This window comes from Salmo salar, chromosome ssa05, assembly GCF_905237065.1.
Source record: "Salmo salar chromosome ssa05, Ssal_v3.1, whole genome shotgun sequence".
NCBI classification, from domain to species: domain Eukaryota; kingdom Metazoa; phylum Chordata; class Actinopteri; order Salmoniformes; family Salmonidae; genus Salmo; species Salmo salar.
The window spans coordinates 72,921,871-72,927,992 of record NC_059446.1 but is presented as its reverse complement, the minus strand read 5'-3'; positions in this window follow the sequence as shown (position 1 = coordinate 72,927,992).

Sequence of the window (6,122 nt, the reverse complement as noted above, 5' to 3'; positions counted from 1 at the left end):
GAGAGAGAGAGAGAGAGAAAGGAAGAGAGAGAGAGAGACACGTTTATACCTGGTGCTATCATAGGTCCTTGCTCCTGATTGTTTACATTCTGATTGTGCCCACATTTCCAGATTTCCTGGTCCCTCCCTGTACGCAAATTAACTGAGTGTTATTCTTTTAAATTATATGTATTTATTTATTTTAAGACACACATATTGATGTCATAATTTAATGGTGCCACCTGTCAATGATTTTAGAAGGTGGGAAAATGATGATTTCAATTGTTTCTCTGTCCGAATCTGTCTACTGTACACACAAGCCATCCAGACACAATGCATGCTTGACTACCTCCGGGGGTGGTCAGAAAGATCTGATCACAATCAGATCGCAATGCATATTTTAATTGTCTACACCTGTCTAAAAATGTGGGCACAATCAGAATGTGGACAAGATCAGGACAGAGTATGCATGTTGTTAAAAGCAGGTATAAATGGGGCTAAAGAGAGAGAGAGGCAGAAGAGAGAGAGATAGTCAGTGTGTGTTAAGGGGGTGGGGTAAGTAAAGGATATGGAAAGAGAGAGTAAGAGGAGAGGGAGTGCTGGGTAGGTTGGTTCTATAGTTGATTATCTGTGTCTACTGGCCTCTGCCCCTCAGAATGTGTGTATCTGGGTCCATGTTCAAACTCAACACTACATTTGTTTGAAATCTTTATGGTTTTGTCTTCCGCCATGACAACAGGCGACATTTGTGTGGGTAAAAACATTGTGTGTGTGTGTGTGTGTGTGTGTGTGTGTGTGTGTGTGTGTGTGTGTGTGTGTGTGTGTGTGTGTGTGTGTGTCTATTTAAGAAAGCCAGCTGTTAATGACATTAGGTGGTGGCAAAGGAGGGGCCTCTGTACTGTTTATATGAGTGGAGGCCAGGGCAGCACTTCACAGCAATCCATAACACACTGTTAATCAGAGAGAGAGAGAGAGAGAGAGAGAGAGAGAGAGAGGAGAGGAAGAGGGAAGGAAAGAGAGAGAGGAGAGGAAGAGAGAGAAAGAGAGAGAGAGACAAACTGCAACTGAGAATGACAGACAGAAACACACTGGAAAGAGAGCACTACAGAGGAAAAGAAGAGGAGGAAAGAAAAAGAGAGTGTGATGGAGAAAGAGATGACAAGAGCAGTCAAGGTACAACTACATTTCATACACTTTACTTTCCTGTAGAGCAGCAGAACCATAGTCGTTGTTCTAAAGCAGAGTGGAACCCCATTCAACGATCTAAAGAAAATTAGAACTGTAATCACTATTCTAAAGCACAATCAGAAGCCCAGTCAGTGGTCTATAGTACAGAACCTCCCTTTAAGGAAGCAGAGTGTAGAGAGAGGTACAGCCTGGTCTCATGGAAGCTCTCCACATGATCCAGCTCCTGCTCTGCTGTACTGCTCACAGTTTGGGTTACACATGACACGTGGCACACACAGAGAGAGAGAGAGAGAGAGAGAGAGAGAGAGAGAGAGAGAGAGAGAGAGAGACATAGAGAAAGAGAGGAGATGAGAGATGTAGAGAAAGAGATATAAACATAGAGAGAGAGACGTAGAAAAAGAGATGTAAACAGAGAGAGAGAGAGAGAGAGAGAGAGAGAGAGACGAAGAGAAAGAAATAAACATAGAGAGAGAGGGAGAGAGAGATGTAGAGAAAGATATGTAAACATAGAGAGAGAGAGAGACATAGAGAAAAAGATATAAACATAGAGAGAGAGAGAGACATAGAGAAAGAGATGTAAACACATATATATATATATATATATATATATATATACTGCTCAAAAAAATAAAGGGAACACTTAAACAACACATCCTAAATCTGAATGAAAGAAATAATCTTATTAAATACTTTTTTCTTTACATAGTTGAATGTGCTGACAACAAAATCACACAAAAATAATCAATGGAAATCCAATTTATCAACCCATGGAGGTCTGGATTTGGAGTTGCACTCAAAATTAAAGTGGAAAACCACACTACAGGCTGATCCAACTTTGATGTAATGTCCTTAAAACAAGTCAAAATGAGGCTCAGTAGTGTGTGTGGCCTCCACGTGCATGTATGACCTCCCTACAACGCCTGGGCATGCTCCTGATGAGGTGGCGGATGGTCTCCTGAGGGATCTCCTCCCAGACCTGGACTAAAGCATCCGCCAACTCCTGGACTGTCTGTGGTGCAACATGGCATTGGTGGATGGAGCGAGACATGATGTCCCAGATGTGCTCAATTGGATTCAGGTCTGGGGAACGGGCAGGCCAGTCCATAGCATCAATGCCTTCCTCTTGCAGGAACTGCTGACACACTCCAACCACATGAGGTCTAGCATTGTCTTGCATTAGGAGGAACCCAGGGCCAACCACACCAGCATATGGTCTCACAAGGGGTCTGGGGATCTCATCTCGGTACCTAATAGCAGTCAGGCTACCTCTGGCGAGCACATGGAGGGCTGTGCGGCCCCCCAAAGAAATGCCAGCCCACAACATGACTGACCCACCGCCAAACCGGTCATGCTGGAGGATGTTGCAGGCAGCAGAACGTTCTCCATGGCGTCTCCAGGCTGTCACGTCTGTCACGTGCTCAGTGTGAACCTGCTTTCATCTGTGAAGAGCACAGGGCGCCAGTGGCTAATTTGCCAATCTTGGTGTTCTCTGGCAAATGCCAAACGTCCTGCACGGTGTTGGGCTGTAAGCACAAGCCCCACCTGTGGACGTCGGGCCCTCATACCACCCTCATGGAGTCTGTTTCTGACCGTTTGAGCAGACACATGCACATTTGTGGCCTGCTGGAGGTCATTTTGCAGGGCTCTGGCAGTGCTCCTCCTGCTCCTCCTTGCACAAAGGCGGAGGTAGCGATCCTGCTGCTGGGTTGTTGACCTCCTACGGCCTCCTCCACGTCTCCTGATGTACTGGCCTGTCTCCTGGTAGCGCCTCCATGCTCTGGACACTACGCTGACAGACACAGCAACCCTTCTTGCCACAGCTCGCATTGATGTGCCATCCTGGATGAGCTGCACTACCTGAGCCACTTGTGTGGGTTGTAGACTCCGTCTCATGCTACCACTAGAGTGAAAGCACCGCCAGCATTCGAAAGTGACCAAAACATCAGCCAGGAAGCATAGAAACTGAGAAGTGGTCTGTGGTTACCACCTGCAGAACCACTCCTTTATTGGGGGTGTCTTGCTAATTGCCTATAATTTCCACTTGTTGTCTATTCCATTTGCACAACAGCATGTGAAATGTATTGTCAATCAGTGTTGCTTCCTAAGTGGACAGTTTGATTTCACAGAAGTGTGATTGACTTGGAGTTACATTGTGTTGTTTAAGTGTTCCCTATATTTTTTTGAGCAGTATATATATATAGAGAGAGAGAGAGAGAGAGAGAGAGAGAGAGAGAGAGAGAGAGAAAGAGATATAAACATAGAGCGGGAGAGAGAGGAGAGAGATGTTAACATAAAGAGAGAAGTAGAGAAATATATGTAAACATAGAGAGAGAGACGTAGAGAAAGAGATGTAAATATATATATATAGAGAGAGAGATGTAGAGAAAGAGATGTAAACATAGAGAGAGAGAGAGAGACGTAGAGAGAGAGAGAGAGAGATATATAAACATAGAGAGGGAGAGAGATATAAACATAGAGAGTGAGAGAGATATATAGAGAGAGAGAGATAAACATAGAGAGGGAGAGAGATATAAACATAGAGAGGGAGAGAGATATAAACATAGAGAGGGAGAGAGAGAGATAAACATAGAGAGGGAGAGAGATATAAACATAGAGAGGGAGAGAGATATAAACATAGAGAGAGAGAGATAAACATAGAGAGAGAGAGATTAACATAGAGAGGGAGAGAGATATAAACATAGAGAGAGAGAGAGAGAGAGAGAGAGAGAGATAAACATAGAGAGAGAGAGAGAGAGAGAGATAAACATAGAGAGGGGAGAGATATAAACATAGAGAAGGAGAGAGATATAAACATAGAGAGAGAGAGATAAACATAGAGAGAGAGATAAACATAGAGAGATATAAACATAGAGGGAGAGATAAACATAGAGAGAGAGAGAGATAAACATAGAGAGAGAGAGATATAAACATAGAGGGAGAGAGATATAAACATAGAGAGAGATAAACATAGAGAGAGAGATATATAAACATAGAGAGAGAGAGATAAACATAGAGAGAGAGAGATAAACATAGAGAGGGAGAGAGAGAGTCACAGGGAACTTGGCGAATGAGGTACGGGGCTGACAGGAACACCCCTCCCCCCAGTCACCAGTCATCTCAGTTCCTCACCACTTCCTGGGATTGCAGCATAACAACACACTTCTTCTGTAGGTGATGATTCTTATCAGAAAGTGGACAATATGGTGGGCATATTGGCTTGATGAAGAGCCAAACATCCATTCAACTGGATTCATTTTCCTAGCACCCGGGGTGGGTGGGCAAGGGTCCAGAAACACGCAAGGCATGGGGGAAGGGGGGGCTGACAGATTTGACATAGAAATGCATTGAATTAATGTGGTATCAATCATAAAAGGTGGCCTACAGTATTTCATCTTGCCTATGCAAATTAGCTTTCCTGTCAAAATACAATTGTACTTGTGTGCTTTATTTCGTAACTTTTTTCTAGTTGCTGTAGAGTGGACTCTGGCACTGTGCCTCTGTCCTGGCTGTATGGCTTGACCTCTCCTCCCTCATATGGTCTGATAGGAAGACAGTGGTAATCTCAGGTCTTTTATAATACACGGTGTGCTGATGTGAACATCCTCAGACTCTCATATACACATCACTCCAAGTCCTGTCACCACCGGAGTGATGTATGCTCACACTCACACACTCACGCACACACACTCATGCAAGCACGTACACCAAAACGCACACGAGCGCGGCCACACAACGAAACGCACACACACTGCATGATGTCATCTGTAAGATATTCTATAGTTGAACTAAGGACTGCGTAGAAGAGTAAAAACACTAAATGTTTGTTTGATCTACTGCTCTGTGATGTCATGACAAGAGAAATCTGAACCTTAAACCTATGCATTTACAAATTGTGCTCTGCTTTCACACACACAGGCACACACATGCATAGGCACAAACATGTACAGGCACACACATGCACACAGCCTCCATCCCTTGACGTAGTGTTTAGAGTTGCTCTCTCCCTCTGCTACTGCAGCGTTCCATCTTTCTGAATGAAGATCAGTGGGGAGGCGTGGTGTAGAATGACAATGACCAGCGCCAGTGGTGTAGACTTCCCACTAGAGGGCAGCAGTACATGGATATACTACTGCAGCATCAGACCTACCTGGGCTGGGCTCCTATGGTGGGCTACAGGGGAAAATATCTCAATTGCATACTCCTCGCATCCTCTCGCCTTGTCTCCTTCTCAAAACCCATTGGAGGAGAATGTCAGAGGGGCAGGTCCTCTGTCTTTCTCATCCAATGGGTTTTAAGAAGGAGACGAGGAGAGAGGACATGAGAAGTATGTAACTGAGATCTTCCCTGAGTCTCTATACTGATTCCCATTAGAGTAGGATGAAGTTGTTCCTTTACACTGATCTAAGGAGTCTTGTTTTCCCTCTTGGGATTAGGGTGGGCAAACTGATCTTAGATTCTGTGCTTTCTGGCAACATCTACCTGCCTGGTCTGGAGGGATTGCACCATATTGCTGGCCTTCCTCAGTGGAGTGCAACGGCACAAACAGACATGGGATGTATAGAGACATGGTTCATTATTCCTATGCCAGTGTCATGTCTGTGCTGCACTATACACTTCAGTAGCTGTTCCCTCCTGAATAAACCCCAGGTGGATATAGAGGGAGTACTGAAGGCTGCAGTGTCAACCTGTTTTCATGCCACTTAGGCAAGCCTCTACCCATGAATACTGCTGACCAGTCAGCTCAGGTTTATGTGTACTGTGGTTCTGAACCTGTCACCTTGACATTTCAATGGAGAAACAGTCAAAATCAGTCCCGTGTGGCTGTTGGTAGAGCATGGCGCTTACAATGCCAGGGTTGTGGGTTTTCCCACGGGGGACCAGTATGATAAGGTATGCACTCACTACTGGAAGTCTTGGCTAAGAGCATTTGCTAAATGAGTCAAATGTAAAAATAC